The sequence below is a fragment of the Neodiprion fabricii genome, chromosome 2, assembly GCF_021155785.1.
Source record: "Neodiprion fabricii isolate iyNeoFabr1 chromosome 2, iyNeoFabr1.1, whole genome shotgun sequence".
NCBI classification, from domain to species: Eukaryota; Metazoa; Arthropoda; class Insecta; order Hymenoptera; family Diprionidae; genus Neodiprion; species Neodiprion fabricii.
In genome coordinates, this window is record NC_060240.1 from 3,476,778 (window position 1) to 3,490,000 (window position 13,223).

Genomic DNA, 13,223 nt, shown 5'->3' on the forward strand with positions numbered 1-13,223 from the left:
TTCTCTTCTCGGAGTGTATTTTTTATTTTATTTTTTTTTGGTTCTTTTGTTGTCAGGGGTCAGCTAGTCTAAATATCCAGTTCCCGGCGACACTCGGAATCACGCTTCGAGAAGTTATTGTCGGTTTTCTTTTTCTCTTTCTACTCAGCCCCTTTATTTCATATGTTGCAAGCAGCATATTTATCCATGTACGAGTAAAAAAAAAACAAAAAAAACTTGAAAGAAAAAAAATAAACAAATATATATATATATATATATATATATATATATATATATATATATATATATATATATATATATATATAACACTAAGGATATAGGATATATGTATATATAAATATATATACATATATATAAATAATATTCTCAATACGTAGGATTTTTCTCATAATTTAAGGAAACGTTTGCACACAGTATATAACAGAGAGAGCTCGTACCACTGATACAAGACAATGAACAATATTTGTATGAACTCTTGAAATAGTCAATTTTTATATACCCGATGATTGAAAATTGTAATGGATTAAAGAAGAAGGAAGAATAAGTGTAAAAAAAAAAATATATATGTATGTGTATATATATATTATTTTTTTTTACACTATATATATACGCATAACGCAAGAGACGAAGAAATGGAGGAACGAATGAATGTAGGACTTAAAATAAATAAATAAATAAAATAAATTACCGACTAAGATGGAGAAAAAGAAAGAAAGAAAAGAAAAAAAAACAATAAGAAATAATGTTCGAACCGTGGAAATATCTGAGATATCCTAAAAAATTCATTGCGACTGATCGGATTTTAATAATTTAACAATTATCAAAAAATCCACTGACATTTCCACCGACATATCCATCAACAGGAACGACCTCTTTGTGTATCGATCTGTGATCTCTGAATAAATCAGTGAAAAAGTCTGGTTCTGTGGCCACTGACTGTGCTATGTTATTGGTTGTACGCTGTACCTACGAGGCAGCACCTTAATAATTCCTTATCACTGCTCTTAATACCACTTATTATTAATTAAATAATAAGATACTCTTATTAATTATTTGTATTTTAATTTTTTATGAAACTTAACTCTCTTAGTCGAACGGATACTTACGGAGTCAGTGGACTAGACATGTACGGATAATTCAAAATCACGCTCCAAGGCTCAAATTGACCAAAAATCAAATATTTATAAATTATTACTCAAGTATCACAATTTTCTTTATTTTCTATCCCTCCCGCCCCCCCAATCTTTGTGTGACATTATTTCACATCACACACACACACACACACACACGCACACGCTTATGCAATTATACCGGTTGAAATTACGGAAAGAAAAGATATGTTAAGAGAAGCTGAGAAACGTATCGATTAAATTGATTTAAATCCTGTTCAAAATATGTTCAAATTCATTCTATTTGTTATATAATTCGGCGTCGTTTCGAGTGTGTTTGAAGTAATAAAGTTTATTCGTCGTTGTAATATTATACTTATACAACTTGACGTGTTCGTTTATCGTTTTGTTTCTGTTTTTTTTTTTTTTTTTTTATCTCAATTTTTTTCACTCCCTTTCTTTGACATATCCAATAATTATTCAGAATATAAAAAAATAGCCGACTTTACCGTTTATTTTAATAATAATTAATTTGGTCATTTATTAACCGAGCCATGGACGAATTACCAATATCTGGTTCAAGTTAGTTTATACATAGCAGCTTCTCATTTTCCGCAATACACGAGTATGTCCTTAACAGTAGCATTTAAGTCTCTTGTGAGAAAAATTGGATATTTTATTCATCGCTTTTTGACTGTGGTTGGGGTAACTCAAACTTGCATTAAACTACTAAAGTTCAAAATATTTATGTGTCCTAATCTATATACTCGATCCATTTGCAATAGTTTATCATGTTACAGTATATTACTTATTTTTATCTTTATTTTTTTTTTTCCCCCCTTCAAATCTTGTTATTTGTATTTTTTCAAAGAGTGTGAACGAAAGCTGAATTTTAGAAATCGATTTAACGAGAGACGAAGTGAATGTTGAATGGCTTTTTTTTCTTTTGTTTCATTATACAAAATCAGTTTTCTATTTTAAGATGTATGGTATAGTCTATATACTACGGTTTATTTCTACCGCGTTTACTGTTTTTTTTTTTGCTAGATTTTACCTCGGTTTATTAATTGAATTACGGTATATGAAACAATCACCCAATCATAGTCGGATAATTGCTAATCATTACTATCGACTTGTCGAAACGTCAGACACCAAGATTAGTCAGATAATAGACTAAGTAAGAAGAAGAAATATAAAAATGAATGACGAAGGAAAGAAGGATGAGGAAAATAGAAACTGAAGGGAAATCAATAATTATTAATAATAATGGAAATAAAAATAAATAAATAAATAAATGAATAAAGGAATAAAAGAAATATATATATATATGAATGAATAAAATAACAATAAGATTATCGAAGATGGATAGACGCAGTTCAAATTTAGTATTATATGTGAAACACAACGTAAACACGTGGTATCCTAGATGTAACTAGTGACTATATAAGGGTATTTATTTATATAATTGTAAAATTGATATCGATACTTTAAGGCAAATGATTCATACATACGTACATACATATACATATGTGTATATATATATATATATACACGTATATATTGGTGTGTAACATGCATGTATATATGCATACGTATGACGAAAATAATAATATTAAAACACACACTTGGATGTTTAGGGATAGGACCATATGTATTTAGGGTGTTGTGTGTTCGGTGGTGTACGTTCATTCCAAACTGCTCCATTCGTTGTTCAATTTTACGCGCACACCGCTTGCCGATTCTGATATTACAAACTGGCAAAACATTCTTTGAAAATTTATCGTAAGACTTAACTGTGTTCGAATAATTTGCCTCGTCGTCGTGCGGTTTCATAGATTTACACTTGCACTCTTGTGCAGGGTTCGAAGGTTATTTCTTTTTCTTTCCTCTTGGAAGACGAGAATGAGAAAAATTACCAACGTTTTTGAAACAAAGAGTAAGAAGAAAAAGAAGAATGAATGAATGAATGGGACAAAAAAAAGAAAAAAAAAAAAAAAAGAAAAGAAAAAACAGTAAAACTAGTCATTTTTATTATAAAAATATCAAGACTCCGAAACAAGCCGTTTTAACAGAGAGTTTTCAAATACGAGTTTCTAACGTAATACAATCAGTCATAATACTTTGTGCCGCGAACAACGAAAAAGAGGAAAGAAAAGAACAATGATTCCGTCATTATTTCAAGAATATTTTGTCACATTCTATATGATGGAAAGGCCAGCGACGCAACACACATAACATGCCCCCCGTACTACTCACTGCAACGTATTTTCACAAGACAACTACATTATTAATATTATTATTATTATTATTATTATTATTATTATTATAACAAATATAAGAACAACTATTATTGTAACAACATTAAAATATGTTTAAAGAGTAAAACTGAATAATAATTAAATTATAAGGTAAAAAATAATAAATGGTAAATAATAATAAAAATCTAACAAACAAATATCATAATTATTATACACATAACAATACGAATATCTATATGTTAATATAAAAGCGTGTGTGTATATATATATATATATATATGTGTACACTTTTTTTGTTTACATAGGTGTGTGTGTATATATATATACACACCTATGTAAAGAAAAAAAAAGGTTAAAAAATTGAAAAACAAAAGAAAAGAAGGAAAGAAAAACCTTGACGATCCTAGAGGTATAAGAAATAACGATTCGCATGTTTTGGTAGATTCTGATGATAATATTATGTGCTCTGTGTAAAATCACACCGGGGCAAGTTTGTCGCGTTGAAACAATCGGTTTATTGTTGTATTTTTGAGTAATCGTAGCAACCTACCAGCGGCTAAATCGTGCGCAGTGAATAGTTTGTACCGGCGTGAAAAATAACGGTAATAATGGAAGAAGAAGAGAAAAAAAATAACAATAAAAGAACAACAAGTCGGAACACGCAAAATTTTACCGGAAACCAAAGGAACGCCGTCATTTGTAATAATAACAACAGCAACAACAACAACAATAACAATAATAATGACAGTAAAACTTTTGCTGCGAAAGTATATACGTGTTTTCCATTGCGAAACTTGTTTAATAACATTTACTCGTGAAAGTTGTGTTATTTGTCGTTGTAATAATCGCGTCGGGGTTGTTGGTTCTTTTTCTCCCCCCCCCCCCTCACCCCTTGTTTTCCTTCGCGCCATTCCTTGACGGAGGGGGTGGAGGGGGGGATAAAAATGAGCATCGTCGCGAATAAACCAGAGCAAGGTTAAGCGTGCTTGTTTGATTATTCGTACCGTTTACCGAAATCTTAGGGGCAAAGAGAGGGAAACAAACAAACAAAAAAAAAGAAAACTCCTTCGACTATGGGTGCGTGAGTGTGTGTGTGTTTGTTTTTGAAAGATTTGGCCTCGGCGAGGAAAAAAAAAGAAAATCAAATCCCCCCCCGCCGCTCCTCCCCTCCGCCCCCGCGCCTCCCTTTGCAAACCTGTGATCTCAAATTCCTTATATCAAAAATAACAAATATTCAATCTTAAAGTAAAATGTTTTTAAATTTAAAGGGGGTGGGGGGGGTGTCAGCAACGTCATCGCCGATTAGAATATCTCGTTGCGAGTGAGAATAAAATTGTAATAGGTGATACTTGGCGGACGTATCCGGTTATAAGATTCTGCTCGATATGACGAGAAGGTGGAAAAATGAAAACAATATGTTAATATGATAATATTTTAATGATAATGATAATGATGATAATAATAACATTAACGGTAATGATAACGATAACAATAACAATAATGGCAATTAGACATGACAACAACGTTATGCAATAATACATCGGAAAATTAATAACTTAATAAAATCGAAAACAATCGATCTTTCTAAACCGAAGACAGCGTCGTACGTAGCAATGATGAGGAATAACGATTCACAATGGCCAACGACGGCGTTGTTTCTAGGGATATGGAGAGAGGAGCGAGCGAGCCTCGTATTTGAACCACAATCACTTTTGTACGCGTGTAAAAACGTGAGTTTGAACGTTCGAAGGAAAGAAAGAAGGAGAGGGAGGAAAAAAAAAAGAAAACCAAAAAAAAAAAAAAAAAAAGAAAACCGAAAAAACAAGAAACAAAGAAAAAGAAGAAAACCCGTTGAAATAAAAATAAAAACGTAACGAAACAATGTCGCGGACGAAAGAGAGAGAGGGAAATATCACTTAAAGTTAGAGCACGCGTGTTTTATAAAATTTGCGATAGACTGAGGAGGAGAAGATGGGAAGGTCAGGAAGCCAAGTACCTGAAAAATGGCACGCCGAGTCACGACCTCATTTGCAACCTATCTCGGCACAACCGATAATAATCTCTGTATCTCTGATACTTCCAAATTGTTTGTTTGCTTGTTTGTTTTTTGGACCTTTTTTTTTCTATTTTTTTTTTTTTTCCCCCCTCCTTTCCCTGTGCGTACGTATGCGGCAAACGCTTGTCCGTCAACGAATCAAACTTTTTTGGTTTAGCTGTAGTTTTAGCTGAACGTCCCGTCCGCTTTAAAAAAAAAAAAAAAAAAAAAAAATAATCAATAACAACAACAACTGACGAAAGAATAATTTGACAATGTATGAAAATGTCTTTGGGGATAAGAGAAGGAAAGAAAGAAAGAAAAGAAAGGAAAAGAAAAAAAAAGGAACAAATTCGACAATGATGTGCAATAAAGCGTCAAGTAACATAACATACATTCGTACAAATATGCATAATTATTGAGTCGTCGGTGTGTTTCTGTGCGTGTGTGTGTGTGTGTGTGTGTGTGTGTGTGTACTCGTGTGAGATCATTAGTTTAAAAACAATTCGGCACACATCGTACATGCATAAATACATACATACATACGGACTATGTATTTACAAATGTTTTATAGTTAGCCAATTTCTCTAATGCCTCGAAAGAATAAACTTAATAATAACAAGTTGTGGGAACTTTTTTCATACTCATCTAAAGCCAAAAACAAAAAAAAAAAAAAACAAAAATCAACATATAAATAAATAAATAAATAAATAGAAACAAAAAACAAAAGCCTACGAGGGATCAATATCTTGAAATAATATCAATACGAAACATATTTTTAGATTATATTCTAACAAATTGACGACTGTCTATTTTATCGCTACTAGCTGCTGTAAATTGTCACAGCTTTTTTTTTCATCCCATATACTTTGAAAGGATTTTTATTTTTTTTTTTTGTTCTAGCCTCTGTTCCTTTATTAGTAGTAGTAATAATAATAATAATAATAATAATAATAATAATAATTGTAATACAATGATTACATTGTTTTAATAAATAACATTTATGATCTGGTGGAGGATAATAGGTTGGTTTTTTGTTTTTTTTTTTTTGTTTTATAATCATTTTTCGTTCGTTTGTCAATTTTGTCACAAAGTGTGCTTGGATCTTTATTGCATATTAATCGTTACGTTTATCACATTAGGTATAATATTTAAAAAGAAAACAACTATTTGTATCGATGCCACTGGAAGAAAGAAAGAAAGAGAGAGAGAGAGAGAGAGAGAGAAAAAAAAAATCAAACCTACCGTTTCAATCGATTGCATTTCGTTGAGTTGACAGAGAAAAGGACTACTTGCGTATTAGCTAAAGATGAGAAAAATTTAATAAGTAAATAAATAAATAACAATAATGTAGATAAGAGAGGAAAGAAACGCACCCAATAATGTGACTATCCTAATTGTGAGGAAATCTCGCGTTATAAGATGTGTTAAAATTAATGAATATACGTGTGTGGGTGGTTGTATATACACGTGTATATGCATATAAACATGTATACATATATATGTATGTATATTGATATATACATGTATGTATATATGTATAATCCGTAAGCTTATCCTTAAATATGTAATAAGTAATCCTTAGGCATGTAAGACGATGACGCGCGTATCATTAGATTTCAGTGCAATCAATGTCACATGGATTAATATTGAGCTGCATCTTCCAAAAAAAAAAAAAAAGAAAAAAAAAGAAAAGAAAAGCGAAAATTGACATCCTTTCGCCAAACGTCTCTGTGAAAATCATCACGATTTTCTCATTCGGTAATTTTTCGACATTGCCAGAGTGTAAATGTTTGCGGGTCGAGTCGATGCGATGAATCATTTTTTATATGCAATAAGCCAATCTTTGCACAAGAGAATATATTACACCCGTTTTTCGCTATACGTCCATACGATGTGTTTTATTATGTGAATTTATATATATATATAGATATATATATCGATGTCAGAAATCCAATATATTGTCATTATTTCCATTTACTTCGATGTTTCTTCAATTTCGTACTTTAATATATACGTATATATACATATACATATATGTATGCATACGCAACCAATAACTGCTAATAAATACTTAATTATAGATACGGCTCAATTTTAGCTATAGTGGCAGTCTTTAATTAAAATTTACGTTTTCCCGGAACGCGCATTATCATTGTTGTTGTTGTTGTTGTTGTTATCATTATCATTATCATTATTATTATTATTATTAATATTATTGTTGTTGTGAGATAAGAATCGACTCTTCCATTACGCAGATTATATGCGGCAACTGGTGGAGGAAAAATCTGTGAGACAAAAATAATAACGCTGCTGCTCTATATACGCTTAATTGTGTTGCCAATCATTATTATTATTATTATTATTATTATTGTATTGATTAATTTTCAATTGTTATTATTTAAAATATCACAATTGTCGGGGTGCATCATTACTCGATTGCGCTCTCTACGTACAATTGAACGTTTATTTGAATATTGTAATTTACATAGATAATATTGTCATTTATTTTATCCACCGTAGAGATAATTTAGAGTTTTTTTTTTTTTTTTATTTTTTTTTTATTTTTCTTCCAAACAGGGCGTTAGGTAAAATTTTACGGGTCAAAACGGAACAGGCAGTCATTTTGGGATCGATCGTTGGCGGCGTGTTTAAAAAAAAAAAAAAAAAAAAAAAAAAGAAAAAATTCTTTCAACAACGACGGTTAATGATAAAAATTGAAAACAAAAAAGCTCATGTCTCGTCTTGGAAATTTCGCCGCACAATTGGGTTGTTGTATGTGTGTGATTAAGAAAAGAAAAATTGAAAAACAAATAAAAAAAAAAAACACAAAACATTGTGATACACAATCGGTTATATCGAATTCACAATCGTTGCGTAATATCGAAAATAATTAACGAAATAACCAAGAATTTACAGTTATTATTCCATTACGGGCATCACCTTTGCGTCGTTTCGTTGATAAAGAAGACGAGAAAACGATAAAGTCAAATGAAACTCCACAATCGACAGCTGTTTCGAAAATTGCATCTTGTAAACATTCTTAAAAGAGACTGCCCAACCTGCTCCGGCCAGTAGCGAGTGATTATATTAGATTTTAAATTAATGAATAATTATAATTAAAGGGAAATTCCATATTTCAGTGCCTAAGTAACGGAGTAGCGTGTAATTTAAGAATATCGGGTATCGAGGGCGTATTTGTGGCCTTGCTTAAATGCATAAAATCTCCACCTTTCGTTCATTTTAAATATATTTATAGTCAATACTCGTACGGAGAAAAGGCTCGCGTTGCATGTTGTTTTTTTTTTTTTTTTTTTTTTTGTTCACTGTATTTTTTTTTTCTATTCTTTCATCGAAGACTGCTCATACCGTATATATATAAATATATGTATATATATATACATATGTATATTTTATTTTTCTTATTAATTTAACTGACCGTTTTTGGAACGACAAGTCAATATATTTCTCATCGTTTAATCGTTCGAAGAGATCGGTACATGGTTGCTTGTAACTTTGTAATATATATTGTTACAGAGAGCGTGGCGTGAATATGTTGGTTTCTTTTTTTTTTTTTTTTCTTCTCAATAACGACAATTTTCCTTTTATTATACCTTCCTTACCCCCCCCCCCCGCACAAGTCTCAAAGAGTATTATTATCGACGTCACTTCACATCCGTTCAATTTTAAATATTTTTAACAACGTATTTGTCGAATAATCTTGAAATCTTCACTATCGATATGCGTATCGACATATATATATATATATGTATGTATGTATGTATGTATGTATGTATGTATAGTCAATAGTTCAAGATTATTGTTATTGTTGTTGTTATTATTATTATTATTATTATTATTATTATTATTATTATTATTATTATTATTATTATTTTCATAATATAACAATATGTGTAAATTTGACGTTATTTAGTGCCCCAAATCACCATGCATGTTAGAAAGCCTGCCTAAAATCTAGTCCTAAGAGCCTGCGCGCGGCATTGAATGTGTTCTGTTTAAAAATGTAGAGTGAAGTAAAAAGAAAAGAAAAGAGAAGTGAAGAAAAGAAAAACAAAAAAAAAACAAAAAACAAGGGAAAAAAAGTAAAGCGTGCGTCGATACTTAGATTATATATATATGTATGTATGTATACGTATACGTATGTATATATATATAGACATATATATATATATGTGTGTGTGTGTGCACAAGTGACCTTATTGCCTCGTTAGCTGCAAGCAAATAGCCTTTTCTCTGCCAACCTTACGTCAGGAATGAAAATGCAAGTTGAAATGCCAAACGAGAACCGATTTTGATCGTTGGGCGGTACGTTTTTTTTTTTTTTAATTTTTTTTTATTACCTTCAACATCGATGTCGCAGTATTATTGAATTGTCACGTTCGGCGAATCTTGTCAATCATACACGTACGCGTTAAACAGGGTATAATATCGCACCGTCCGAGTGACATTTTAACGAGTATCGATCTGCGGGAATTTGTTATTTGTATGTAACGAGCGTTGCGGAGAATGAACGAAACAAGGAAAAAAAAAAAAAAGAAAAATATCGAAGAACGAAAGGAACGTAAAGGAAGGGACAAAGGACACGCTTTTTATTTTGTGATACGGAGGTGAGCACCGAGCCAACGCAGCAGCTAGTCAAATTAGATCGGATGAAATGAAAGGAAAAAAAAAAAAATTAAAATCTTACCCAATCAAAAATCCGGACGAGACGTGCCGATGACTCTGTTTAAAGAGAAAGAAAGAAAGAAAGAAAGAAGAAGAGGAAGAAGGAGAAGAAGAAGAAGAAATAGTAAAAAGCGAATGAAAAACGTACAACAAAAGAAAAAAAAAACGCAACGTCCCGTGATCTTACACTCTTCAATTCCCGACGCACGATTAAACGTTGAAAGATTTTTCACACCGCTTTATTTATTGTTATTTTAAAAATTTCTCTCTTTTTTTTTTTTTAATTTTAATTTTTCCCTCGATACAGTTATCCAACACTTTTGTCTATAAATTGTACTGTTTGGGCGCAAAACAAAAACACACACACACACACACACCGTAGATTTAATTTTAAAGCTGTGACACTACGTAGACTATGATTAATAACGAAGGAAATAAGTAATGAAGTGTTCTTAAAAGATTTTCAAACGAATATGTGAAATTTTAACATCCCTCTGCGTCAGACTTTACCATTTTAAACAATGTTCCACGATACGTTAACGTAAAAAATATATATATATATACATATATGTATACATATATATGTATAAATTGCAATCTTATGCCAACTATACAAGTGAGTATTAAATAAAACTACAAAGCAGAACACCGACTATAACGTCTCTACATCTATGCTATGTTTTTAGCGTTAAGATACTATTACAATTATTATTACTTTTACTATTGTTGTTATTATTATTATTATTATTATTGCTCCCTTCGTTTTATTTTTTTTTTTTTTTTCTTGCTCGAATTCAGGAATTGGAACTTGAAGGGTTTTCGGACGTTTCGTCGTACTTTTACTTTAAGTTTGCGACGTGTGTTTGGGAAACTGTGAGCGTACGCGCCTCACGGATGCCAATTAAATAATAATATGTATAATTGAAACGAGAGGAAAATGTGAAAACGAAAACGGTGTAACAAAAGACGTAATCCAAGACGTTCGCGGTGTTTGTACGAAGGTTCAGAGATGTCTCTTCGCGATTTTCAACTGATGTCGTAGTTGATGAAATGTTTTTTTGTTTTTTTTTTTGGTTTTTGGTTTTTTTTTTTTTTTTTGCCCCCAACCACGATCATCACGACTACAATAATCCTTAGCGCGCACGCGAATGCTCGTATTGTATAAATCGTTTACTTTTAAGACTGTTTTAAATAGCCATAGAACTGATATTATTGATCAAAATCAATGCAACCTGTGGGATATGAATTTTATTATAATTAAAAGATTAGAGATAAAATTTATTTATTTAATTTTATCCTGATTGCGGTAGTTGTGAATATAAAAAAGGAATTAAGCTTCTGGTGCATTCGCTTTGTTTCGACCAAAAATTATAGGTGCGGGAGGAGAACGATGTTTGTTTGTTTTTTTTTTTGTTTTTTTATTTTTATTTTTCACATCTTTTCCCTAATCCTCTTACAATGGTATTGTACGAGTAATCGAGTATACAAATTATATCGCCAATTGCAGTATGAATCTCGGAGGCAGTTGAAAATCGTGAAACCTCATCACGTCACGTAACGTATGTTCTCGACGAACCTCAACAATAAGGCCTTAATAAATACACTTATCATAGCGATAAAGATGCATGTTGTGTTAAAATTAGAGCAAATGAATGAACGAACGAACGAATGAACGAATTAACGAATAAATGAATAAGTAACTAAATACATACATACATACATACATACCTACATGCATACATACATACATAAATGAATAAATAAATGAATAATAGATAATAACGATAATAATCATACCTTCGAAGTAAAATTGTATTAAATGTAAGGCTACTTGTGGGGGGGGGGGGGGGGGGGGGGGCAAAAAAAAACCATATGTTGCGAAACCGTAAACCAAATTGAACGATGATTAATGATTGTCAGGATTCATTCGGACGTCGCGCAACAGACGAAACGATAAGTTTTGAAAGATGATAACAAACGAATACGACGTTAATGATATAAATTGTATATCGAATTGTCGGTTTGAGGTTTTTGGTTTTTTTTTTTCCTTTCTTTATTTTTCTTTCTTCTTTCTTCCTGTTCGGGAAACGAGGAACGTGAACGAGCGTCGATCGATTTAAAATACTTGATGTGAAAATGACGAGTGGACGTGAGATGAAATGAATTTGAGGGATTAAACCGAAAACCGGTGGGAGGGGGGGTACGAAAGGACAAAAAAAAAATAAAAAATACATCCGCAGAGAAGAAAGAGAGAAAAAAAAAAAAAAAGAATACAACAACGGCAAGTTCCATGTACCAAATATACGCGCAGCAACCCTTAGCGTCAACTGATTTTACCTTATTAAATATTAACATATTTAACCGTGTAAGTTTCTAATGTTAAGTAACATTATTACGATTAATAAAGGTTAGCGACGTAAGAACTCTACGATACAGGATATTATTAATATTGTTGAGTATTTTAAGTTGACAAAAATAAACACACACACACACACACACACGCTCTTAGTTTCATAAGTGATCACACGTTATTTTATTATTCTAGATACTTTAGGACGAACTTTAATATATTAAGATCTAATCAAGGTTTAATTAAGATTTAAGACTTTAATCGCGCGATATCGGTGTTGTCGGTATAATGGAGATGTGGAAGGGCGGGTGATTTTGAATTTTCTCCTTACCTAGTTTCGAGAAAATTAATTATTATTCTATTCCGAGAGCAACAAAATACTTATTAATTAATACCTTATCCATATAATACGTATGTACGTACATACGTGTGTGCGTGTAATGGTTAAATTTTCATTTCACTCGAAATTATACTCGAGATACATACTATCGCAGATATTTACGATTGATGATCGAAACAAAGTTAATGAATGAATGCATTGGTAAGAATTGTAATTAAAAATAAACGTATTACATAACGGAGACGATCGATACGTGAAGAAGATAAAAAAAATACCATACCTAAATATTTGTAAGTGAACGCGAGGATGAAAAGAACAAAGGAAAAAAACAAAAAAAAAAAAAAAAACATTACTAACATTATATTTGAAAAAAAAAAAAAAAAAAAAAAATCCACAACTAAAAAGTGCATTCTCTTATCTTGATACTAATATATTATATATATAT

General features: G+C 31.3%; 1 protein-coding gene across 8 annotated transcripts in view; it reads left to right on the forward strand.

Annotated features, from left to right (window-relative positions):
- Positions 1–13,223, forward strand: part of LOC124176271 (trinucleotide repeat-containing gene 6C protein-like) — a 47,468-nt gene that overhangs the window by 25,579 nt on the left and 8,666 nt on the right. The gene's annotated exons all lie outside the window — the stretch shown is intronic.